This window comes from Corvus kubaryi, unplaced genomic scaffold, assembly GCF_017639235.1.
Source record: "Corvus kubaryi isolate FWS band 111438036 unplaced genomic scaffold, C.kubaryi_AGA036_p1.0 37322, whole genome shotgun sequence".
NCBI classification, from domain to species: domain Eukaryota; kingdom Metazoa; phylum Chordata; class Aves; order Passeriformes; family Corvidae; genus Corvus; species Corvus kubaryi.
In genome coordinates, this window is record NW_024581101.1 from 6,776,816 (window position 1) to 6,804,142 (window position 27,327).

At 44.9% G+C, this 27,327-nt stretch overlaps 1 protein-coding gene across 2 annotated transcripts in view; it reads left to right on the forward strand.

Moving 5' to 3' along the window:
• Positions 1 to 27,327, forward strand: part of FGF13 (fibroblast growth factor 13) — a 238,165-nt gene that overhangs the window by 1,074 nt on the left and 209,764 nt on the right. The gene's annotated exons all lie outside the window — the stretch shown is intronic.

Here is a 27,327-nt window from a genome sequence, read left to right on the forward strand (position 1 = left end):
ACGGGGGGGGGGGGAGCGCAGGGGGCCCTGCCGGGTGCGGGGCCCGCCCGGGGGCGAGCCGTGGCGAGCCGTGGCGCTGCCCCCGGGCCCGGCCCCGCTCGGGCTGTGGGGCCGGTGCGGGGCTCGCCGTCCCTCGGAGCGGTGCCCCAGTGCTCCTCCGTGCCCCCGTGTGCTCTCTGGCGCCCGGCTGGGCTGGGGGGGACCCGGGGAGGGCTGTGGGCCGGGCCTCCCCGCAGGACCAAAAACTACTCCTTATTCACTAGTTTTGTAAAACGGAGTGGGACACTTCCCTGTCATTTACTTTTTTAGCAGCCGAATCAAAGCTAGTCAACCTTTCTATTCTTGATAAAAAGCCTTTTGGTTTCATGATTTTTGAAAGTTTGTATTTAACACTTTAGAGAGCTGTTTTGGTGGTTTTTTTTTTTTTAAATTTTTTTTTTCCCAGCTCTGTCTTTCCCCTTCTCACTATGTTCTATGTCCAAAACCTTAGCGTTTGCATCACATTTTTTTTCTCAACAACACAATCAAGTTCACCACTCAGATGCATTTCAAAACCTTACATATTTCTAGATAAATTTTTTTTGCCTTTACAGTATGTTCTTTGAAGTTGAGTTGGTTTTGATTTTCTTCTATGGTGGCCTTATTCACTAAATTGCACTTTAAATAATTTATTAAGCAATGCAGAACAAAAGATTCCCGCCTTTCTGAGGAATTATTTTGCATGATTTAGAACTGTGTTATAATAGTAAACAAAACGAAATTGCCGTACTTGTGCTATGCTTGCCTGAAAGCTTGTTTTTTAAAATCAAGCTTAGATATGCCATTTCATTCTATGATTATAAGTTTTAGTGACATATTTCATGTCGGAAATTGCATGTGTACAGGCTTTGGCACATGGCAAACCAGTGGGACAAAGGCATTTGTACCTGCTGTTAATGAGTCAGTAGTGCCTTAGACGTGCAAGGCTTTGATGTCAGTGGTGACAGGGTACCAGAAGGTGAATATTCTGAGGCTCCCAAGAAAAGCAGTTGGTGCTGATGCTCTGCTTCCAGGAGACGCTGCTACGCTCTTTGAGCTCATATAAAAACTTTCTCTGTTATCACCAAGTGAAGAGGCAGTTTTAGATACAGCAGGAGGAGCCGGTACTTGTGTGAGGTGGTTTGGTACCGCTGTAGGCAAATGAGTCATGGTTAACACCTGTGAAATACGCTTTTAGAAAGGCTCCGGGGATGGTGATAAGGAGTTAATATTTACTAGTTTATGGATAGGCTGCATGGTCTTCTTCAGCCTCTCGAGTTGTAGACAAAAATAGGAAATGTTTTTTCCTCTGAACCGCCTGAATTCTCGTTTGGTGATTGCAAGTGTTAATACTCTTAAGTGGGGCTGTTTAATTTGGCTCTAGCCATAGTAAATCCAGGCAGTGATGGGTGGGTTTTTTGTTAGATTTTTTGGTTTGGTTGCATTTTTTTAATACAGTAAAACAGTAATTTGCCTGGAAAGGATGGGATACCATTTCCTGCGTTTTTCTGCAGCTGTACTGTGGCACTGGAGTCCTGAGAGAAAGCTCTGTGTTTTTAAGTTAGTTAACTCCTCTTTCAAAGAACAACATAATCATGTTTCATATACGAGTAGTTTATTGTGGTGATATGTTCATGTACCCCCCCCATTCTGTAAGATAACATGGTGTAGTTTTAATACCTGCTGTGAATGCAGGTGTCCCAGGGTTATATTTGCCTAATAAATGTGGAATACTTCTCAGTGAGAGCAGTGTCAGCTTTTCTTACTCCCGAAGCTTCCTTAGGCATTGCAGGGCCATGCATGAGATGAGTCTTGGCTGTAGTTCCCTACTGAGCTTGGGGAGGGCCATGTTCAGCCCAAGTGTAAGAGCTGCTCTGTGTAAGCTGTTCAAAGACACTTTCTTCAGTCGGCTTTTGGGGTGGGTCTTTTTAGACAAAACTGATTTATACAGAACCTTGAAAGGCTGTGGATTTTGGTGGGAATAAGCACAATCCAGACCAAATACTTACTGCCTTGCAGTGGTTATTTGCAGTTAAATTACCCGTTTGTAAAGTCTGTGGTGTCAGTGGAGTTCTGCAGGTGTTACAGAAGTATCAAAATCTATCATTACTCAAAATAGTTGGGGTTTCTTCACTTTTCTGAAGCCAAAGAGGAAAGTAACTGCTTGCTTTAGAGTTTGTTGGTCCCACTTACAAGTCCTGCCTAGAAAACCAAGTGATGAACTGTGTTCTGCTCGATATCTGGTTGCTTTTAAAAGTGGTTGTGGATGTTTGAGAATTATCTAGCCTAATCTAAATAAAGCTCATGGATTAACAGAACGAAGTCAGGGATGTGCACCTTTACTTTCTGCAAGATGCTGCATTAACTGTGAGTGTGTAGCTATAAGATTATGGCACATTATGGCGCTGATTTCCCCTCCCCCTATTTTTTTTTTAGACTGTGTGAGAGTTAGATGCAGGGTGCTGTAAGCCCAGGTATCCTCCCAGCTGCTTCCCAAAGGCAGATGGGCAGCACTGCTGCTGCTCCAGGGTGGAGGCTGTTTGTAGTAGCAAGCAGCTGGTTCCAGAGAGCAGCCTTGTCCCCTCTGGGTTGGTTTCATCATGGGGCAGGTGTCCGTGTCTCTCCTCGCTGTGCGCTGTTTCCAGGGTTGGCAGGAACGTGAGGTTCTGGAGAAGAACAGCTCAGCATCCTGCCGTGGTCTCTAAGGGTTGGTAGCAGCTTGGTGGCAGCTCTGTGCTCAGGAATGCCCCGGGTGCATTCCCAGGACAGTGCAGTTCCCACCACACAGGTTCTTGTCCTGCCCCGGAGCTGCTGTGCAGAGCCACGGGTGTGCCAGGGCAGGGGACTTACCACAGTTTTCCCCCAAAAAGTTTTTGCCTCACACTTTGAGAACAGTGCATGGAGTGTCCCCAGCCGTCCTTGGGGCTGTATCAACATAACCTATTTTGAATTACAGATTTTTTTATCTTTTATTGGGGGGGGGGGGGAAGTTGTGGGGCAGTAGGAGAGTATTGGGCATTAGAAAGGGAGCTGAGATGTGCTGAAAGCCCTGTCCTTTGGACCTGGGCCTTAGAGAGCTCGTGCTGTCTGGTATTACAGCCAGACTCTTCCCGGAGGCTGCTGTGCAGTTTGTGTGGCTCCTCTGAGCAAAGTCAAGAGCTGGAGCAGAGAGTCTGAAACTAAATCTGAGGAATGGATTCATCTGCATTTGTTTTTCTTTTTACTAAGGGGATTATCTACTATTGGCTTCCCCGTCAAAGCAGATGAAGGGGGATCTTTCCTGTCACCATGCTGTCACCACAAGAAACTTGGGTAACTTTGTCCAAAAGTCTGATAACCTCAGCCATAAGCAGTGAGAAAATAGAGAGTGTATTTTCTTCTGCAGAAAGCAAAATAGGAGCATTTTTGAAGCTGAAAGCTTCTAATCTGAGAAGAATGTATTGAAATAGTGACAGTAACAGTGAAGACTTTGGAAGCACAGGTACTATTCTAATTCAGTGACAGCAGAAAACAAAGCACTTAGAGAAATCACTTGGCAGGAGAAACAGAAGTCAGAATTTTGAGGTATCACTGCTTTTCGTGGCTTTATGGGAATACAGTATAATGCAGCTTGTGATTGAAAGGTCTGGAGAAAAGCTGACAAAAATAAAGAAGCTGATCTCAACAGTTACATTTCTATAGTACTGAATCATGAGAAAGTAACTTACTTCAGGGACTGAAGAGGAGCCTCATGTAAGCTGACCACGTCTTGGTCTGAGTCCACGGAATCAAAATTAGCAAGTGCAGACCCGGGTGAGAAGGGGGAAGGGAGCACGGTGCTAACAGCCGCAAGTGCCGCTTGGCCAGCTCCGGTCACAGGCAGCACATTTCTTAGTCTTTTTGTCAGAAATTTGGGTGCCAGTTCTTTTGCATTTCGGACAAAAAGCCCCACCAAACATCAGCAGCAGCTGCAGTTTAGGATATGAACTTGAGTGTTTGTTCAGGCAGATGTTTGCCAGCAGCACATTGGGTCTTTTTGTGGTCAGTTGGTGCTATTGACTTGCGCATCAGAACTTGTGTTTGTTTTATAAACATTTAATGACACCAAAGAATTAGTATTAAACTCAATGCTTTTGTTTTGTTCGCTTCACACTAGAAATCTCTGAGCCTCCTGTCTGAGATTGCTGATCCACTTTGAATAGGTGCCTGCATTGCCCACTGGAAAGCGACAGCCAAAATCTGGGGCACGACCCACACCATCCTGGATATTAATGCTGCAGGTTACAATAGAAGCTTAGTGCTTGGCTGAGGTCCTGATCCATTCAAAATTCCCATTGACACCAGTGGGAGTTCTCTGTGTCTGCCTGTGGCATTGCCTCTGATTAGTGGGTGGTTGTTAATGTGCCCATGCTTGGAATATTTACAGTAACTACCTCCTGTTATGACTCATTATCTGTGACTGCCTTTGGTACCACAAACGACAGTAACTCTTTATAAAAGAAACATCCTTCCCTCTTAAATCCCAAGACAGTGGCCCCTCACATACGTTGGTTAAACATCAGCAACTCAAAAGTCAGAAGCAGTCTTGAGATCAAAATGCCAGCACATTAGTGCTGATGCTCTTCAATGATTTTCAGTGTTGAAGAAATGCACAGTAAGGCAGGATTTTCAGGGACAAGCTCCACACTCTGGGGTTTGTTACAGTGTTGGTTCTTGTGTGGCGGCTGTCCATGCCGAAGAACTCGTGCTGTACAGAAGGTAGTAAAAGAGAGTCATCTTTTTTTTTGTTTCTAGAGGGAAACTTAATAATAGTTGCTTCTTGGCAGATGTCAAATCTCATCTTCAAAGGAAAAACTCCCAGGCAGATGAAGCCTGGAGGATGAGTAGCCCCACAGAGCATTGCAGGGCGCTGCAAAAGGAGGAGCACCAGCAGCCACAGCAGATGCATAAGAATGCATGGCTTAGGCTTCTGGCATCTCTGGTCTGTGGCCACCCACAGTATACTGGAGACTTGTCATTAACTGTATTTGTGCCATTTACTGTGATTTCCTGCAAGGCATTGGTCTTACCCCTGTGCTTCGGGACTTTACTGCTGCAGCGTAGCCGTGGGTCAGATGAATGTTCCTTTTCTGCTTCTGTTCCTCACTGTGTGTTATTGCTGTGGTGTGTTGAAGAAGACATGGCTCCAGAGTTGCATGAACCACTTCTGCAGGACCGAAGACAGGGCAAATCCCGTTCCTCAATCTCCCTGCAAGCAGTGAATCCATGCTTTTATAAAAACCTCTGTAAATCCAGAGGTGTCCTGTGTACAAACAAAACATCTGTAGCTCTAAGAGGACAAGCTTCACTTGCTAGCCTACAGCTGAGCATTTTCAGACCAGGACTTTGGTGTTGATGTATGTTGGAGAGGAACTGCCCTGTTAGTGGCTGGATGCTTTCACAGATTCTGTGGTCTTAGATCTCTTCTGTGGGACTGAAGGTTTCTCAGCCACTCCTATTCCTCTTAGCTGAGCCTGGCTCTAGAGCTTGTGTACCCCAAACTGTTCTTTCCTCAACTACGTCATTTGGCCTAACAAAATTCCCTGCTTTTCCCAGAACATGTCTTGGTCAAGCTTACATGAAAATGCAGGTTAAAAACCAAAATGAGACAACTATGTTATATATGTTATTTACAATAATCCTTTTATTTTTGTGTGTGGTATATTGGATAAAGGGTTTCCTTGAATTGCCTGGTCTGGTTTCTTGCTCAATATTTGTATTGTGTTGCTGAGTGAAATGAAGGCGAAAATAATTTGAATTGCACCCTCAGGCAGGTAACAATTCAGTTCTTTTCATGAAGAGAGTGTAAAGTGAGACTGTTCTCTACTTAATTAGTTTTGTGAGAGTGATGTATAAGGCAAGGTCAGTGCTAAAGGAAGAAAGGGCTGGCATGGATTGAACGCTGCTTACGTTGTTTGAATAATTAGAGCATCACTGTGAGGTGGGGGGGAGCAGAGGACAGAAATGAAGTGGGAAGAAGAGATATTCCTGAAATAGCAATCGAATTACCATTGATCTGGGCTGCATTACATGTACACAGTTCAAGAGTGACTAAATCTGAACTAGTGGTGGTTTGTTACCCTTGGCACTGGTTGTGCTTGTAGCTGAAATGAAGGTGTGTTTACAGAGATCCCTCTGTTCTGTGAGTGAGGCTTGACACACCTGAGGTAAGGCTCTCTTGGCTGCTTTAAGAATAAATTGTTTAACCGGTGCTTGGTATTTTTGATACATGTGCTTTTAGTTACCACCCAGTTTAGGATGAATGCCATTTGTGTTAGTGGGATCAGATCAGAGGTAGGCATCGTGTAATCCTCATCTGACCCAAGAGTTGCACAGCATTTGCTTTGGGTGTCACTTTTGTAAAGTGACAGCTTCTCCTCTGTTGGTCACTCTTAGACGCCAGCGCAGGGCATCCAGTGGCGGTGCTGAACTGCTCCGGTGGGTTTCTGTATCCCTGTTCCTGTGAGCTTTAGCAGCTGACACGTCCCAGAGGTGGGGTTGCAGGAGCAGCAGTGGCAGTACCCACCTGACTGTCCTTCTGGTCTCCTCCCTCCTCCATTCCCTGAAAACATACCAAGGTGGCACCAGTGTTCCTGCCAGGTTTGGTGAGGCCTTTGTGGAACCTTCTGGAACCATCTGGAACATTCTGGAGCCCTCTCGGGGCAGCTCTGTTGTCACCTCACAGAGGCCCCTGAGGAAGACCCCTGGGCAGTGACACACAGCTCGGCGTGGTGACAGCGAGGGCCGGTGGCTCGGCCCCAGCCTCCGGTGGCGAAGGTATCGGGCGACTTGTCCTTGTCCTTGGGCAGGAGTTGGGCAGTTCCCTCTCTCTCCTGGCTGCAGGTGACCATTCCCACGTGCCAGTGGCTTCCCCAGGGACTGCACAGGAGAGGTGACGACCATCAGCTCTGCGCTTCCAGCAGCTTCACTCAGGTTTTAGCCACTGAGTTTAATTATGGAAGTTTAGGAGTTCTGAGCCACTTTCCCCTGCCCCCCATAGCCTGTTTATTCAAATCCTGTGGTAATTAGCACTCATCTAATGGTTTGATTTTTCTGTTCATTTTGGGTATTGAATCACAGAATGGTCCACAGTGGAAGCGAGCACTGGAGCTCCTCCAGTCCAGCCCCCTGCTGAAGTGGGATCTCCTGAGCACATCACTCAGGAAGGACTGTGTCCAGACAGCTTTTGCATATCTCCAGCAAAGGGGAATTGGGAGTTCTCAGTGTTTTTCCTCTTCTGTTGTAGGTGACTTTTTTGCTCAAATTTTTGGTTTTCATTAAATGAAGGGAAAAAGTGCAGGACATTTTTTCTTGCATATAGAATACAAATAGAAAGCAAGTATGAAAGAACTAGAGAGGAAAGCTAGGAGAGAGGGGCAGGGGAGAGAGCCAGCAGGAGAAGGGAGCGGTGCAGACTGAGCTCCAGGTGAAGCACAGCACGGCTCTGCTCGCGCCCGGCCGCGCTCACTCTCACCTCCCAGCAGACACAAGCAGAGAGGACTACTGCTGATTCTGTTCTTTCAGCCATTTCCCAGCACTTACCAAGAAGATGGTAGGTACCGTTTTTTTTCCATTGTGTCTCTTAAGTTGTTCACTGGTACTGGCCACAATGTTCAAGTAGCTGAGGCTGGATTTACTTCCACACATTGTCAATGTGCTGTCAAATTGCTTACATAGAACCATTTCTCCTTTGGATTTTACATCTGCTCTGGAGTTCTGTGCAGCTGCCTTTTATGTTCAGTACACATACGAAATTCTTGTGTTGCTCTTATATCTCAGTTTGCCCAAGTTGTGCTACAGTACTGCCTCAAAAACGATAAATGTTTTAATTGGAATTACACACAGTGCTCCGAACTGCTGTCACTTACACTTTGTTCCTCTGAGTGCTGCAAGAGAATAAGAAACTACGATGGACCCAATTGTCACTGCAAGCCATTGTCACTTCTTGTGGGGTGCAGAGCTGGAATACCTGATCCGTGAAAACCTTTCCTTGTAAAACAAAGATGCAGAGGTATTTTTGGGAGTTGTAGTATTGGTGGGAATTACAGGCATATGCATTTCCTAAGGGAATAATGATGTGTAATTGTTTGAGGCCATCATGCCCGTGCTCCTTCCTAGCCCACGCTGCCGATGTTGAAATGTTATTTCTTGTGCCTGTAAAGAGGAGAGAGGTCTCTGCAGCCACGCTGGTGTGCAGTCAGTGCAGGTTTGTCATGTGCTCTGCTTTACGTTTGCTTCTCATCTTGCATACCAGTGACTGAACGTTCAGAGACTGCCAAAAATAGCTGACTGCTTTCAAGTGATTGGGCAAGGAGAACTGGAGTGACTTTCATCTGCTGCTCTTCTCTTCCTCCTGCTCTGCTCCATGTTTGCTTTCTGAGGAAAGGATATTGGGTTTTCAGTTTTTTTGGCGGAACTCAATAAAAGGTGGTAAAAGTGAAGTAAGTCAGACAGGATCAAATAGCAAGTCTCTTCTTGATCACCTAATGGGAAAGCTACAGCAGCAGAAGGTCAGAAGTCTGACTCCAGCTGCAGAAAGATTCCTGGGGTGAAGTGTGACCTGTTTCAGATCCACTCCAAGGTCAGGATACTTCCTGGCTGTGGAGGCTGATAAAGGAATGTCTGCTTTAGTGCTGGAGGTTCGTTTGTACCTGGCTTGTTGACCATATAGAGCTGTGTTACTTGGCCACTGGCAAGCAGCATGTTTGGTTTCTTTGGCTGGAAGAGGGGTTGGGCTGTTTGTTTTGAGGTTGGGTTTCACGGTGTTTGTTTGGTTGTTTGTTTTTTTTTTTCAAATTATCAGTGCAAACCCCAGTTTTCAGGTTCTGTTTGTATAACTGTATCTTTGGGAGGGATTTCTATCACATGATTTCTGGGGTGTTGGGAGTAATGAGCTAGTCTAAGTAATAGTCTGTTTGTGTGGGGTATCCAGTCAGTAGGTGATGGAAAGGAGTGAAGGCTCTGTACATAGTGATCCAGTAACTCCTGTGCAAGGAGAGAACAGCATGGAAGACAGAACAAAGGTAAACTTGTACTTTTTACTAGTCGTTCATTTAAGAACAGTAGATGTTCTTGTTTAGGGATGCTTAATTTGAGTGGCAGCAATTAGTGAATGTAGAGGAGGGGAGGATTATGCAGAGCTGTAAAAGTTGTCAATTCTTTTCATAGCGACTTTCAGGGTTTAAAATTTTGAATTTGTTCCCCCTCTGGGACATAAGCAAAACTTCTTTGAGGTTACTCAGGAGAAATAGGCACACTGGAACTATTTTAAGGAAAAAGACCTGTCAGGTTTTCCATCTCTGTCCTTGTTCCACCCTTGGTCTGAAAAGGCCTCCCGTCAAAACTGAGATATTTGTGCAAGGCTTTTGAGTATGATCAGAAAAATTAGTTAGGCACTTCTGAAGAGTGTTACAAAGAGATTTTGAAATGTATAACAGCTGAAAAAAAGCACAGTTTCGAGTGGTGTGGAGGATGGCAGGAAGCTCAGTACCGAGGCGGGGGGGCTGTGCCTTTTGGTGTGGAATTGTCTGGTTTTTATTTCACTCCACATTTGATTGTGAAGGATGAACTTTTAATTGCTTTGGGATGATTAAGAGGTGCCAGGCTGAGAATGGAAGGGGGAGAAAGTGTGGTGTGGTGGCAGGAGAAAGCAAATTCTGTGAAACTTAGCACAATGGAAAATTAGCTTTGAAAAGTCTCTGGAGAGCACAAGGAAGCTGAAGAATGTAATGGAAGAGAGATATTATGGGCATAAGTTATCAGTGTTCCTGGAAGTGTAACAACAGCCTGGCTATGTATTTCCTCAGTGCAGAGGGTGGATTTCTGAGGAGCAGAGAAGAAGTGATGGGGGTAAGTTGAGGCAGGGAGTGATCAGTGGAGCCAGAGTCCAGGGGAGATGTGGAGTTGGCAATGGCAGAGATGGAGATCGTGAGGCACGAGGAGGAAAAGGAGCTTACGGATTTGCTGCAACTCCAGGGCTTTTCATAAGAAGACCAAAGATACGTGTTTATCATCACTGTTGGCAGGAGCTGGCAAAATCATTAGCATTTGGGCTGCTGAAGCTGTTGCAAATACTGAGTGTATTAAGAGAAATACCTCTGCAGCAATAAAATGCCTTTTCAGAAATACCTTTGCAGACCAGGTTATCTGGCTGAGTTCATTGCCTGAGGATGTTTTCTACCAGTTGGGTCTTTTGCAGATTGTCTGAAAAGTACCCAAATTGTAATGTGGCAGGAGAGGGCTGAACCTCTAATCAAGAGTGGCAGAACTGGGTTTACAAGTGAAAAACAAATAAATCAATAAATAGTTAAATATCTAGAAAGGAGACCCAGCTCAGTGGGGTCTATAATGTTCTGGTTAGTCAGAACTCAAGGATCTAAAAAAACTTCAGTCATCTTGTCTGATTTTTCACCTTTTCAATTTATAAAACGGTGAGTATTTTTGTTGCTTGTTAAATCTGTGTATTGGTTCGAAAACTCAAGAATGTATTGGTTCGAACACTCAAGAATGAATTTGGTTTTTTAAATGAAGTCTTCAAGTTGTCCCCTGCCTATGCCTAGGTTTCCAAAGTCTTGCTTTCCATTTACCATAGGACAGAAAGATCTGTCCTGGGCTTGCACTGGGTTGGGACAAGTGCTGTCCTTTAATTACCAGTCCTGTCAGAGCCCATGTGTGGCACCAGTGTCAGTGAGCCTTGTGATCCCCAAAATTGCTGGAATTACTGCTTGAGTTCTTCTGAAGCTCAGGAGCTCTGTCACAGAAAAGATAAATACATTTACTGGTGTGTTGAAGGCAATGTGGGGGTACATGGGCATTTTCACTTAATTCAGAGTGTGTGCTTCTGCCAGACTTAACAGAATAATTACCAGATAAAATTATTTGGGATTTGGAAGCCAGATCTTTCTTTCACTGATAAAACAGCTTGAAAGAAAAATTAGGTCTCTGCATTTTCTAATGGCATGGATGGGGTTAACTTGGTAGTACTGAAAGTAAAGAATCCCCAACAGCCCTGCCTTTGAAACTCATAGTAATACCAGACTGCAGTGAAAGCACACAGGTTTGATAGCCTAAAATGCTGCAGAAGAGACTTGACAATCTGTCCTGCAAGGTGCCAAGCATCTCGAGTTTTCATTTACCCAAAACCTGTTAGCACTCTGGTTTGGGCCCCCTATCAGTGAATGTTGTATATTCTTGTCATGCCATGTTCCCGCTATCGCAAGTTCTTACATTAAATGTATTTCAGAAGGAGCAACTGAGTGTGCATGAGGAAGCCTGAGTGAGTGACAAAAGGCTTATAAAAGAAATCAAGAAAACGTAGCACACTGTGATCCGTCTCGTTCAGACGTGTCTGAGTGAGCTGTTTGTCACGGCCCTGCCTCTGTCGCTAAGGGAAGATAACGCATCGCTCTTCTTTCATGAAGTTGTGAAGATCATTGCCATTAATTCATCAGCAATTCTTACACTCAGTGTGAAACCCTGTTCTTTTATAGGTCTTTTCTTAAAGTGCTTTTGCCTCCTCAGTCAGATCTCTAATTGCTGTTCTTATTGCTGCTTCAAGCATTTTAAACTATCCCTGTGCCTGGGACGTGTTTGAATAACTACTGGTAAGAGACTTTGATAGCTCATCAGTGTTTATTTGGGTGGCACCTTATAAAGAACAGAGCCTGAGCCAGTACTGTCTTGTCAGGTTAGATTGAAACATGATTTGTGCTGCTCAGTATCAGCCTTGCTGAATAAAATCCTCAGTGGAAGTGTGATATGCTTTGCATTTCATAGTGCTGACCGCTGTTGTGATGAATATTTTAAATGTTTGCTCTCTTTTTTTCAGTTCTTTTCTTTATAAAAAGTGGGGGAGGGGTTGTGTTGAATCAATGTTCTGTTTTAAGATAAGCCTGAAGATTGCTAGAATAAACTGTAACTTTGAGGCTTGATTCTGCAGTGTGGGATTTGTGTGTGTACAAGGAATTGCCATGATAGTTCCAGCAAGTTTAATAGAGACTGAAGAATGTAAGAGAAGCAGACTTGGTTCCTGAAATCCGATCTTGCAGCAGCAAAAAACCCTGTTGGTGAATAAAAGGGAGCAGAATCCTGTGTTTGGTTTGCATCCTCAAAGATTGCCAGGAATATGCTGTTAGCTGAAACTGTGTAGTTTGAAGTTTTACCCTGTCCTGTGCTGGATGTCCTTGAAGGCAGCTGCTGCCTCTCCACTTCTGCTGTACTATGGTCTTTTGTGCTTTAAAATTTGGCTTTGGGAATTATGCTGTATAATTCAGTCTCTTGCATTATCTTCATCTTTATCTGTTTCTTATTTATGTTTTACCTTTATTCACATAAGTATTATTGACTCAAAGGTCTTGAAGGATCATTAACACCTTGGTAAATACAGTGTGAATGAGGAGTCTTTAAAAGGTGGTGGCATCAATTTTGACCCAGTCAAAATACCAGTACAAAGCATGGAAATGTTAGTTTTATGTGCATTTTCTATTCAGTATTCAGATCTGCAGTGTGCTCTGTGATGTCTCTGTGTTTTACTGTATAGAGAGAGTGGCTGATGCTTTATAAATTCTAGCTAATACCGCTGTGATCAGTGTAAGTTTATTGCCAGATAAACAAGCTCTTTCTATGGAGCATGACTGTACTTGTAGGCTTAATACCCTGGCTGCACTGATGTTAACAATCATTGGGCTGGCTGGTGATTAGGCCGGGCTAACACAGCTCTCAGAGCACCCGGCAGTTTGAGGCTTACGATCAAGCTGTGGGAACAAACCAGATCTGCCTTTGTTTCTGAACTTTTAAATCTCTAGCAGTGAAGCGGGCTGCCCTAGTCTGCCCAGCTTTATTTTCCAAGATGTAGTTTATTCCTTGCCCACTGACTTGAGTAAATCAATTAGAACTTGTGTGTGTGTGTGTGTGTAACAAGGCTTTGACGTGAGCTAATTGATCAGGACGTGCAGACATGTGAGAAAGGCATGGGACAGGTTTCAAAGCAGAGGACTGAAACTTGATGAGTTTTCTTTTGATGTGATGTGGTGGTAGCTAAGTTCCCATCTTCTGTAGTCACAGGCTTTTCTCTGGGTGCTGTGGTATTAAACACTCCTCTCTGTAGGTACCCAGGTTCCTCTTTTTTCAGCTTGTCCTTTTAGAAACATGTCATGTCTCGATCCTTTTCACCTCATCTGGGAGGGAGGTTAAGGATGGAAGACCCAAAATGCAAAGACTGTCAGTTGTCCACCTCTTTCAGTAGGCTAATACAGTTCACTAATTAATTATTTCCTGCACCTTGGCTACCTCTGGAAACTGGTCCCTTTTCAGTGTCTCTGCCTCTGTGGGATGCTGTCCACAAGTTGGGATGACAAACATGTAAGTCCTTCCTGTGCTCCTCTAAGTGCCTCGTAAACCACAAGGACCTCCTTTACATCAGTCTGAAGCACTGGAGGGTGCAGCTAAAAGGGAATGAGCGCCTTGCCAGGCTTTCCTGCAAAGAAAAGGTCCTCCCTTACCCTCAGAAGAGGTGATGGGTGTCTGAACATGGCTCCCACAGCGTGTCTGCTGCCCGAACGAGCGCATGTGCGTGAGAAGTGGCAGGAGAATCAGCGTCCACCAAGGACCCAACCTTCCAGTTCATCACTCCCCAGTATTTTTAGAGTTGTAACAGTTTCTCGCTCTTGTTTTTCCTCCCCAGAAAAATGACACCTTGTTCAAGCTGCATGTGAACTATTGGGAATTGATGAGTTGTTTGTGATCCAGAATCCGAAGTGAGGGCAGGTATTGCTCACTGCAAGCTCTTCCTTTTCAGGCACGGAAGAAGACCTGATGAAAAGCAATGCTGCTGAATCTTATTTTTAGCTTCTGTCCTGTGGTGTTGTTTTTGTTGTTGTTGCTTGATCATTTGGGTTTTTTTTAGATTTGAGCTGCTTCTGTCAGGGGTCACGTTCTGTCAGAGCAGCTTGGAGTTGTGTGTTTATTCTGTTGGTATTACTTGGTGGCCCAGCCTTGCCTCGGTGCCCTGTGGCTGATGTATCCTGATGTGCTGTTGATGTGACTGGCACTCTGCTGTTGTTCCAAGGTACCTTGTACAATAAGCACATTGCCTCGGGCAAATTAACGTCTTGGCATTGATGTGTATTGTACATGACACACCCTCAGAGTGCTGTTTTCTCCCGGTGCAGCCATGTCCTGCCCCGGTGCAGCATTTACCCTGCGTTGCCAATTGCTGCAGCCACCCCAGAGGGCCCTGGCCACCATCCAGCAGCTGGTGCAGGGACACAGGCCAGGTCACTCTCCTCCTTCAGCACTCTCCAGGGCTGGTTGGATGCCTTTGGCCTCTGCAGATTGGCCTGACTTGCCTGCCCCTTCAGCAGCCTCAGTGGCTTGTGTGGGGCTGCACACAGCAGCTTCCCACCTGCCATGGTTTTCTGTCCCAGGAATCCAGCAGTAAACAGAGCACAGCCTCGTTCCTTTGCTGGTGACTTGTTACATGGTGGTGCTTCTTGGCCATGGGTCACCATCAGTACCAAAGTATTTTGTAGGATAACCTTATGCTGTCCCCTCCGGCCTCTTGCAGATATTGCTGCTGTCACTGCATCCTGTTGTCCAGGATGAAGCCAGCTGAGGTGATTCTCTAATGTCGATGGCACGTAGATACATAGGGTGTCCTCATCCTGTGGTTTGGTGTGCCAGTTACCAGTCCAGTGGGATATTTCTGCTGGGTTTGGTGCTGATGATCCCAGCCTTCTCTCTGTGCTTGGTCAGGTGACAGGACGTGCTGTCCATGAAACATCCATTATGGTCTGGGCAAGGTGCTTTTGTCACCTGCTCATTGAAAACGTTTTTTCTGGGAACGTTTGGTTTAAACTGCTTTGTAAAAATATTCTTTATTGACTATGTGTCTGTGCACTGTTTTTTGGGGATTTTTTTTGCGTCCCTTCAAGTTTTCCTCTTTCCTTCCTGGCTTTATTCTTGCCCTGGGCTGGGATTGCTGTCAGATAGGCATGGGAAGTTGATGCAAATCCTGTGCCCATGGTGTGGACCAAGCTCTCATCTTTGCTTCTGTTATTATTAATGCCTTCCTTCATCTCCTCAAGCCCCTTCCCTTGTAGCACTGACAGCTAAATTGGAAACCAACTTCAACTCTCCTCTAGCGGCGTTTTGCCCAAGGTGCTAACAATCGACTAAAACTGACTCAGATCATGATTTTAATTGGTTTGATTTTTGCCAGTGGCTTTAGAAAGAAAGCAAGCTATTTTAGTCCTTCTTCATCCTTGGTCAATTTTATTAATCTGCCTGTGGTTTTACAAACCTCAAAGACTTTCAGGAGGGGTGGATGTTTGGGAGTGAAGCTCACCCTGCAGTGCTGGTTTGGTTTCTAGTGGGCACCAACATTCTGGTTTGGACATGCAGAAAATTGCCAGTTTGAGGGGAGATGACGCTTATTGATTACTGTGAGAAGGTGTTTTTCATATAAGAGCGGAGGCATTCAAATGCCAGTTTGTTACTTTGGTTTCAGCTGTTCTAGTGAATATATATCTAGCTGTGATATTTTTCTCCTTGGACTGCTGGCCCTTGCTTTTAGAACCAAGGGAGGATAATTCAGCACCCGTAAGTGTGGAGAGGAGTGATGACACGTGTTTGTGCCATCTTACTGTGGGACAGGAGCAGTCAGTTTGCTTCAATTTTTAGTGCTTTGATTCTTTGGCAAACACCAGAGGTGTTGAAACTACTCACTGATGCAAAAAAAAAATGATGCAGGCGCACAGGTTTGGTGTGTGAAGGCATTTTCATGGGGGGGCCTCCAGGCACACTGGTAAAAGAGCCTGCACTCCTTCTGCACACGCATCCCTGCAGTGAAAGGACAGATAACCTTCTCTGAGGGTCCATACAGCTTTCTTCAGTCTGTTACCACCTTCTGCCTCCCCAGCTGCACTTCGCTGCTCTCTTGGCTGGGCTGATAGAACAAATTATGGGTAACTAGAATGCCAGTGAGAACTGTTTGAATATCAAAACAACAACAACATCTTGAATAGAACATGTTGCATGAAAAATATGCAAGCAGCTTTGTCTTTCTGTTCATAAGATCCTATTAGGTGTAAACTCTGGCTCCCCATGATCGATGGTTTGAATGACTCTTCACTTTGAGGCTGGATTTGTTGAACTGTGGTGGTTTAAGCTTCTATGAAATGTGCTCAATAACAAGGTCAGTTCAGGCACTGGTTAACTGGAAGTTTATGTCCTCTCCGTGAGACATATTTGTTCAATTACATTACCTGCTAATTGTATTTCTGAGCAATTTCTTGCAGAGACCTATAGCTGTGTGTTCTTGATATGAAAGCTGTATTATTCTCTCGAGGAGATAATCAGTGACGTACTGAGCTCAGCTCACGCTGTCTGCTCTTTGCCTCTATGCTAAAACCTGAATTTTAGTGGTAGAGGAGAACTTTTCTGTCTGTTCACCCATTTATGATGGAGGTGTTTATTGGATGGCTTTTCCTTGCAAATAGATGAATTGGTTGTGATTATTTTTTCCCTACCCTAAGTTATTTAAAAAACATAATTTATCATGAATTTTTTTGTGCTATTTAAAAACCACCAACCTGAAATAGCTATGGGCTATGCAGTTCATTATTAGAAGGCTCTTCTGAATCAGAAAACGATGTCTCTTTTGAAAATACATCCCTTCGAAACAGAAATCCTGCTGACTGGTGCTGGATGTTGGAGTTTAGAGGTGGAGGAGTTTCTGCTTTCCTGGCATGTGAAGAGCATCTTCTCTCACAGCCTCATCAGGAGAGGCAGCTTTTGGAGGGAGTACAAGTCCTTTCCAGAAGTGGTGATGAGGCCAAAGAAGGCTCTTGACTTCTCGTGATATCAATGGGCTGAAATGGAAAATGGGAAGCCTTGACAGGGCTGGTGAGTTGGCATAAAATTCAGCCTTTAAATTATGGTTTGGCACCACAGACTGCTGATGGCACTGAGGCTCCTGGGGTGTGGTAGGCAGAACCCACTCCTCCAATAAAAGTTTATGTCTTTTTCCTGCATCAATATTTATGAATTTTCCCCTGCCACCCTCCAGGCAGCAGTGACCCAGTTTAGGGTACTGGGTATTTATGGGAGATGGGGGTGAGGATAAAATTAGGGTATGAATGTGGTGTTCAGGGCACTTCACAGATCCATGGCTGTGGATCCTCTGTGGATGTCATGTGTGCTGGGTAATTTTATTCACCATCTTAATCACCATGGGTTTGGGAACTGTCAGAAGGAGGACAGTGGGTGATAGTGAAGGGTTCTCTGTGGCCACAGCCTGGTCCAGTTTGAGCTGGTCCTGCCATCCTCCACCTAAGGTGGTGTGCCCAGTATGTCTGGCCAAGGGCTCCAGCACTGATCTGTGGTCCATCCTTCATCCAGGTTAGTGGGCTTCTTCAGGAGGAACTGGCTAAATAGGCAGTAGTGCACAGTGGTTATGTGAGGTGATTTATGAGTCCTCGCTGATCTGAAATAATATCCTCCCATTAAACTGTACATAACCCATCGGAAATGACATTTTAGAGAATACTTATCCAAAGCCCAAGAGATCATGGCACACTGAGTCTTCTGCCTGAGAAAAAACAGGTATGTTGTAAAGAAAACCATTTTGATCAGATTTCTCTTTCAACCTTTTTATAAAGGTGGAGAGCTGGGTATTGAAGTTGACTGTCATCCTAAGTTCCTAGCTTTTAAATTGCTACCAAAATGCAATACCTGTACTTCTGAAGGTTTCTGAGGTTTCGTTATATGTTTTTTTTTAAACTGAGGATGCAGTGGTCAGGGTATTCTCTAAGTCATTACATCCATATGTTAAATGAACAGCCTGTGTTTTGGTTTGGATCAGAAGGGATGCTGGAGGGTATTCCTGCACTCGCTGAGCCAGTGGATGCTGAGAGTTGTCTTCAAAATGGTCAAGTCCTTTCTCAGTGTAATTCATGGATTGTGTGAAAGCCTTCCTTAATTGAATAGTACCTAATTAATATTTGATATTTCAGGGTTGTCTTCTCTGCTTTGTGTGTACAGGCTCTGCTGCAGTGCTTTCACACTGAAAGCAGATCCCCAGAAGATGAGATTTTCCAGGCTGCTTAGCTAAGTAAATTCGTCTCATTAATAATAAGGTCTGCACAACCTGGTGCTTCTCATTTCAGTGGAAAAACTTTTCAATGACCGTATACATCCTGAGATTGTGTTTATTCCTTTATGCATGGAAATCTGGCTGTGTAACACTCCAGCTGTTCATTTTTTGTTATGTTTTTAGTAGCAGTATTGCTGTTAAATAGTCACTGATAAAACTTCTCCACAGATCAGGTTTAGCTGAACAAAATGTGTGGCTTGAGCACCGAGCAGGCAGGCAGTCGTGAAAGCAAAACGTCAGAGGAGAGTTGTACATTAAACAGCTGACATTCAGATGGGCAGTACAGACTCAGGATTATACAGTTACTGCTCATCATTGACTTTTTTGTCTTTGTCTCCTGAAAACCCTTCTAGGCATCTTTCAAAATAGCATCTCTCTGTCCCCGAATATGTTTAGAAAAGCTTAGCCACCGAAGAATCTTAGCATGAAGTCTTAGTGCTTTTCATTGAAGGGATTAGTTCAGTATACCTTACAAGGGCACTCAATTTCTTTTCCAGTACTCTCAGATGTTCATTGTATCCTTTTCTGGGAAACCGTTCTCCCTCTGCAGTTTCTACAATGGTTCTGGCTTTCTTTTGTCTTCAGGCTCTTGTGATCAAGTGCATTTTACTTGTCCAAGTTTCTCTTTTTCTGTTCACGGTAAATATGCTTGGGCTAAACCCACAAGTCCTCAGTAGTGCTGTGATGGAGTTGCTCTGTAAATACCTGGTTGTGGTTTGTTCACCTGGTTGTGCAATGTTTCTTGTATGCTTTTAGTCCTTTTAACTATTAGGTAGTTGCAAGCAAGACAGAGGGGAAGGAGAGTGTCTGGAGCTGAACTAATCCTCAGCAAATGCCTGTGAGTTCCTAAATGACAGTGGTAAGACAGAAAATTGAAGCAGACCAAGAATCTGGAGATGTAAAAGCTCCTGTCTTTGATGGGAGACCCATGTAAGTGCACAGCTTCCATTTTCCTTTCCTAAGTAATTTTGTTCTGACTACAAAATCATTATTTCTGTGGGTTTTGTTGCTTTATACCATGGAATTTGGGTTTTGAGGAATGACCATGCTGGGAAAGGCCTGCAAAGGTACAGGGTCTACCCAGACCATGGGATGCTGAAGTACCCTCTGAACAAGGGAGAGGAAGCATCTGCAGGACACCCCAGGATGCTCTGCGTTTGTGACTCCATCTGTGGATGGGCTGGCACATCTGCATGGCAAAGCACAGCTCTGTGCAGGCACTGCCTCGGGGTCTGGAGGCTGAGTCTGTCAGCTCACTGCTGTGTCCCGTGGCTGAGCCCTTCTCTGACTAAAACACACAGTTCTCGTTTGAGAGGAGAGGAGCTGGCACTTGCCTGCAGCATTCTGCAGTGTGATGTGTGGTGCAGTGCAGATGTACCCCTAAAGGTGCCAGGAAAACAAAGTCACACAGGTACTCTTGATGTTACTACAGGAGACAGGTGCAGTTTAAAATTTCTACTCTACCCTCCTACATCTAAAGACCAAGTTTTCCAGCGGTGCATCAAACCTGCTGCTCCACAGGATCCCTGTGCGTCCGGACACCACTTGAGCAGGGCACCTGTGGGTTTCTTGCCCTGTATAGCCTGTGTTGTGTCTGGTCCTTCAAACACTCCAGAAAATGTAGTAAATAGAGACCTTGGGGCAAGCAGCTCTTAGAGACTGGGACAGGCCCCTGGAACAAGAAGGGAGAGGGCAGTGGTGCCCTGGGGAGAAATGCCTCCAGCCCTTCTCTGCTTCGTGGGTCCCATGGCAGATAATTTGGAGCTGATTTTGCAGGTGGGCTGCTGCGCTGGGCGTTAGCACCAGGCGGATTTGCACACCCTAGCTGATCCCAGGATGTCCCTCTGGAATTTCCCAGGGATTTTCACACCATCTGCCTTTGGACCTCCCATTGAGAGGCTGTTATGGGTGAGACCACGGTAGTCAGGAGGCTGATCAAATCCAGTCTCTTTCCCTGGAGTGATCAGAGAGTCTTGGCTCCTGGAGCTGCAGCGTGCCTGGAAATGCCCGGACCTTTGGTGTCTTTGTGCTTTGATCTATTATTTTCTCAGCTGACTCCCTGTGGACCCTTTCCCTTGTGTCCTACCTGCTTTCTCCACAGCTGCCAACCTTTCATGTCCCTCACACAGCGCCCTTCTTTCCTCCACAGGTGCTAGCCATCCTTTCCCTAAAGTTGCCTAATTGAATAACATAATTAGGTTAATTCAGAGCAGTCATCTCTTAACCTGTATTTAGCCTGGAGTTTGCTTCTGCTTTTGTCAGATCTGGTGAAGGGATTATGTGCCAAAGACTTGTTCAATCTTTCCTAATAAAATAGCCAAATAAGTGACATAGTTCTTTCTTTCTGTCCTCAAACCACCATGGCTATACCAGTGCTACGCTTGGAGACATGGATTTATTTGTCTGACTCTGCAGAACAGGCCCATGATTGATGCAATTCAGTGCTTTTTACTTAATTTCTTATGATTACGCTGGTTAATTGGAACTTTAGAGAGAGCTTTTAGTTGTTACAGATATGCAGGTGCCTTCCTATTTGTCTGCAGTCCTGCATTATAACAATTCAAATCATCAGCCTGTAATGTCTTCATGTTAATTAGCCCTTTTGTGAGATGAGATTGGCAAATGAATCTTCATCAAGCAACTGATGAGTACATCTGTGACTTTGTAATTTAAGACTAAGGTTAATAAGGCCAGGTCCTGGTGGGAATCAACTGGTGGTCTTGGTTGTAGAGGTAATGAGTCTGGCTTTCCAGTTTGCATGCCTCCATTTTCAGAGGCTGGCTAAATTAGTAACCAGAAGCAGATGTGAAGTACATTATCCACTCTGTAGATGTTAACTACAGCTGTGCAGAATAAACAAATCTCACGTCTTTAGAAATACAGGTGTGTGCTTTCTGAAAACGCTGAGAAGGCTCATTCTCCTTGTAGTGACGGTGCCAAGTAGTTACTAAATACGTGTTCCAAATGGGGCTGGTGTTTGGGAGTACCACGCTGGCTTTGGGCTTTCATCAGACAAATCTTCTGTTCTCTGCTGTTCCCTTATCACTTGTGGTTTGCTTGAGCAGGCTTATTTGGCATCCGAGCCTTGTGTTAATCTGTGCACAGATGTGACCGTGGCCAGCAGCTGTGAGGCATCTGTCCAAGCCTGGGAGAACAGGAGTCAGATTTGCTCTTGTTCTGCTTTCCTTCACAGAGGTATGAAAATCCTCTTTCATAGTGGATCCTTCAAAATGTTAGTGATTTGCATTCTGTAGTGAAAACAAAGCCCCAGATGAAATCCTGGGTGGGTTTGTGTGATCTGTGCAGGTCACCTGCCTTCAGGAGGACAGAGTTGTTTCATGGAGCAGGAGCCCTCAATGTCTGCCTCATTCTGTCCTGTTCTGCTCGGAAGCTGAGCTAAACCTTGTGCCTGAGACCTGCACCCAGAGTGTTTCTTGCAGGAGGAGGTGGTTGCCTGTATGAAAAAGGCAGTATGTTTCATGGTGGGGTTTGCATTTCATGTCTTGATTTAAAAAAGCCCATGTATTTCTTATGCCCTGCTTATGGATGTTGAGGATCTCAAAGACAGCATGGAAGTGGTGTTCAGATGGTACTTCTTGGCATCAGAGGGATTAAAAGATCAGCTAGAGCCATCTCTGTGCCCGAGCTGACTGTTGCTGACTGTTGTCTCCCATGTGTGGCACTAATGTGTAAATCCTAGAATTGGAACTACCTGTTCTATGCAATAGCATTTCTGCTAGGTTTTAGTGCAACAAATCATATTTTACTGTAATTTATTGCTTCCCAGTTGATGTAAGTTATAGATACTCATTAACTTTGGAATAAATACTAAATTTTACTCTTGCAATTACAAGGCAGTATTAGGATATAATTTAAATCGGCTTTAATACAGAATGTTAAGAAAAATGAACAGGATTTTAAATGTAAATGACACATATTTATATGGGAGCTCTTTACCATGTAATTATTAATCTGCATGCCCTACATGTCTAGATTACGTGTGAATGTTCTTTGTGCATTAAGTGCAAAGTAATCAGAGGTAGAAGATGTCTTAAAGATAATAAAACAAAATCAATTCATTGTGTTAATGTATTCATGTTCAAAAGCAGGTGAAGACTCTCAAAAACATTTGCCAGAGAGAACATGATTTGCAAAGAGATGGAGCAGGGGGGAGAAAGGAAAACCCGTGGGCTGGTAGTGTCATAGCTAGTAACATAAAATCACAACAATGCATATCAGGAAAGTAAAACACTTATTTGTATAAAAATATGAGGATACTTGTAAACCTGTTACATAGAACGGGTGCTGTGTTCCTTAAGTTCCCTGGCTGCTGCTCCTCAATCCAGCTGTGTGCTGGAGCTCCCACTCAGGTTTGAAGGGCATGGGTTTGGGGATGGTTCCCTTGGGCAGCGTCCCCTGAGCTGGCTCTGGTGCCCAGGCTGCTGTGCCTCCCTGTGCTGTGGCACTGCACTGCAGGGGCTGTGTGCAGGGGCACAGGTGAAAGCTCCTGGTGGTGAGATGGACTGAAAGTGGTGCCCAGCACGGGGGTGAAGAACCACCTGGGCACGAGAAACAGCGGGGTGGGTGTGTGAAGAGCTCCCTGCCCCTCTGCACTGCCCTTCTGCACACAAGTTCAATTTGACACCATCTCTACAGGATAATTAAAACTCCTGAACAGTGTTTAGCCACAGAAGGGGTCTTAAACTTCTTTGGTTTTTGCATGGTTTAAAACTGAAAGGGAGAAAGTTTTTGTGGCTGGGTCCATATTATTAAAAAACCTGGCTATAAGCTTCAGTGAATGACCAAGTGACTGTGTTGTTCTCACATCATTATGTCAAAGTAATGCAACTTCTATATACAGACATCTGTTCTGCTTTGCACTGAGACCTGAGTAAGGTTAATAATTCAGATAGCTCTCATATACGCCCATGGATTATTCGATTCTGGTACTTAGCATAATTATGAAGCTTAGCAGGCAGTTCTTCTGAAGCTGTTTTGACAAAGCTGTAGATAGAGGAGTTTTAAGATGAGGTGCTGGAACACATCCACTGAAAGGGGAAAACAGTTTTGGTATGGTCAGTACTTTGTTGGAAAGCATTAAAGCACAGGATGCTGTGCACGCCTGGCTTTGCAATGGTAGTGTGTTTGAAGTTGGTGATTAGGATATTAAAAACTATTTCCAGGAAGTTTGCCACAATGAAAGAACAAGCAGGGACAAACCTATTGGCAAATGTTCCCCAGTGGCAGCACTTGAGCACTAGCTTTTGTTAGGAAAATGCTGCCTTTCACAGTACTTAGCCCAAAACTCAGGAGTTTGTGGTTGGTGGTGGGTATCTCCAGTCATATTCCAAGGTGCAGAAATATCTGTGAAGTCATTTGGATTTATCTAAACAGTATGAAGTACAAGGAAAACGATGCAAATATATCTAAGTAGCACTCTGCCTTCATAGCTGAGGTTGTCTCCCTTGTTAGCTTGCACTGCTGAACCAATTCACCATAGCAGCAATTCCTGGCAAATGCAAGGTGAAGTATGAGTCCTTAGGCTTTTAGTTTTGTAGTTATAACAAATTATACTCAACCCCTACGTTTGTTGAAAATATGACATCCCAGTTTGGTTTCTTAGGGACAGTGCTGTGCATGATTACATGGTCTGTCAAATATTTTCATCTGTGTAAAGCTTGAACTGAGCAAAGTCAGTGGGACTTGAAAAACGTTGAGTTTCTTCAATTCTGTGGAAAGTGCTGTTGTGTAAAGGAGAAGGACCCAAACCAGCATCTTTAGTGAGAGAGGGGGGGAGAGGGGGGTCACACCTCATCTCTTACATTCAGAGAACTGGTCAGATACCTGATGTGATTGCATCTTCGAGTCAGAACCATGTGTCCAGTCAGGCAGGCCAGAAACTGGGGAAAAATGGGGAAATATTGTAAGCTAGAATGTGCACAGCACTGCAGATGCTGGTAAGGGAGAGATGTTGGGGGAAAAAGTGACCAGTCAAGAAAAATACAATCATCATTTCTCCTTATGCAGAGCAATTTGTTTGTTAGCTGTGCTATTAGGTACTGTTAATCTAGATAAATGCTTTAATCCCATCTAAATCCATTGCAAAGCTCCTCTGCAGACTTTAATGAGACTAGAACTCTTTCCATCACTAGTTCAGAATTTCTTTTCTTGGAGCCACGTGCATGTGAGGAGGGAAGGGGGAAAGGAGGGTGTGTTTTGAATTGGGGAGCAAATGGACGAACACTTGTGTGTAAGAGGGAGAAACGATCTCATCTTTGCCACTGCGGAGCAGGAATACTTATCCACTTGCTTTGCCTGTATCTCAGCTGAGAAAAGATTTGAATGTGGCTGTTTTGCAGGTTCTTCAGGAGCTGGATGCTGAATGCAGCTTTGTTCTGACCCAGCATGGCCATAACTTTGGAAGGAGAGAACTGTTAACTGTGCTAGGGCTTCTTTTTCTCTTTTATGAGCACTGGCATAGGCCTCCAAAAGCACAGGTCGTGGATGGTGACTTAGGAGTTGTAGCTTTTTGTGCTAAAAGGAGTTTATACAGGCCATTTTTTTGCTTTAAAAACCAAGCATCTAACCCTTCTGTAACTGGAGAGAGGCTGCATAAATCACATTTGATGGAGTTGAGTCCATCTCTGTACTGATACAGATACTTCAGTGGAGACTTAAAAGGTATTTCTCAAGGTCAAAATACTTTCTTGTGTGCTGAACCCATCCTTCCATTTCCTTCATGTTAAGTACACCTGATGAAAACTAAGTGCTGTGTGTATAATCAGCAAGTGACTGTGTCTGTTGAGGATCAAAGCATTTTGCATCTTCTCTCTGTTATGGCTGTAGGTGCAGCCAGTTTGTCAGAGAGATGAAGAACTGAGCAGATTCCCAGCGTGTCTTCCATGGCACAGGTTCGGGGAGAAAATGTCTTTGGTATCTGGAAGGAGTAAAAGAGATCACTGAACTTTGGTTCTTGGTAGTGGTTGTTACACTGAGCAGTGCTGGGTTGTCTCTGCTGGAAGTGAATGGGTTCAGGCTTGACCTGTGGCTGGCCCAGGTGCTCTTGGTGTGGCAGTGGCTTCGGACACTGAGCTGGGCATCCTGGACTGTGCTGGTGGAGCCAGCTCTGCACAGGGAGTGCCACTTCCTAGATACTGAGCACTCCCTGCTCCAAATTAAGTTAAGGGTTGGACTGGAAAAGATTATATGTGCACAGAGCAAGACGCAGCCCCATTAATTGACTGATTCGCTTTGTTTAATTTTTGATTTAGTGAGAATGCTGAAGTGATGACTCAGTGAGCCATGCTAAGATGTAATCTGGAAATACCACATATATGATGAGTAGTCCCTTCTAATATAGTCTGATCTGAATATTAGATTTATTTCATAATTGGTTTCCTCTGCAGGAAGAGCTACTTGTGTCCAAAGTATTTCAATTAAAAAGGAAAAAGAAGAGAGGGGGAAAAGAAAAAGGCCTGGAGCTGTGGGCTGATGAGGTAAACAAGTGATGTCATTTGCTCTTCAGAAGGGCTGTTGCAAGTATACACAAGTGCAGCTGAGCATGTGTGGAGTGTTTTATGGGAGAGCCTGTGCCTCAGTGAGAAGTGCTGGTATGACTTAAAGATAGCAAGAAACCGCAGTGTTAATTTACTGGATCGATCCTATTTCAAGGAGCACCTGGTGGACAGCAGTGCAGCTTTTGCACTTCAGAATAGTTTCCATTACTTAATAGACTTCCCAAATTTCGAGGAGGTTTTTCATGTGTTTGGAGCCTGCTGTGAAGAGAATTCATATTACAAAGAACAAGATACAAAAAAACCCCAAACCAAACCCCAAAACACCAAACAAATAAACACCCCCAAGCACCACTTCAGCTCCCCACCCCTCCATCCCCCAAAAGATCAAGCTGAAGCCGAATGCTTGAAGCATTTAAATGCAAGCAGCCACATCTCTGAGGCTGTAGGCTTCACATAAACACTCTCAAGGCAGTACAAAACCTTCCGCTCCTGCACAGACTTAATATAAGATCCTGTGCATGTTGTCTTTTCCGCTCTGGCTTTACCGGTTGAGCCGGCAGTTCTGTAAGGTTCAAGTGGATTTATGGTGCAAGGAGGAGGTGCTGGTGCTGTTAGAATGTTTCCTGACTCTCCATTTCCGCAGCTGTAGGACTCACACACGGTGTAACAGGGGTACTTGCACTCCAGTTTTCTCTGGCTCTGTATGTGCATGCACAGTTGGAATAGCGGTGATGAGGGGAAGATGCAGGAATCTGCTGGTGATGGAGTGACCCAGGGCAGCTGTGGAGAGCAGAGCTGTGGGAGCAGCTGGGGGAGAGACTGCCACGGGGAGAGTTTGCCTGCATGTGGTGGGAGAGTGCAGGCAGCTGAGGGGTCACTTCCCAGTGCAAAGTGGAAATGTGTGTTGGGGGTGCAGGGCTGCTGTGGCCCACGAGGACGGCAGTGATTCATGAGCGAAGCCCGTGAATCAGGCACTTCACACGCCACGGGGCCGTGGGTGTTATAAGGAGATCAGTGAATGGGACACAGAAATGATTCACAAAAACAAAGTTTTAATGGGGCAAGCATTGTTTTTTATAAGTTGTCAATCAGTCTTTGAGGTGGATGAGAGTCAGACTCTGAGACAATTTAGGCAGTCCAGGGTCACATCCTCATGTTGGAAGAGGCAGAAGAATTAGCCTTTGGAGCAGCACAAGTGGTAGCAGGACCATCCGTCTTACTAAATGATCTTTAGAAAGCAAGAGGCCATGATGTGATGGAGAAGTTTATTGGCCTGGCTGTGTTACCTGAACACGGGTGCTGTTCCTGTGTAGGGGCTGCAGGCAGTGTTACCTGAACACAGGTGCTGTTCTCTACAGGGGCTGCAGGCAGTGTTACCTGAACACAGGTGCTGTTCCTGTGTAGGGCTGCAGGCAGTGTTACCTGAACACAGGTGCTGTTCCTGTGTAGGGGCTGCAGGCAGTGTTACCTGAACACAGGTGCTGTTCCTGTGTAGGGCTGCAGGCAGTGTTACCTGAACACAGGTGCTGTTCCTGTGTAGGGGCTGCAGGCAGTGTTACCTGAACACAGGTGCTGTTCCTGTGTAGGGCTGCAGGCAGTGTTACCTGAACACAGGTGCTGTTC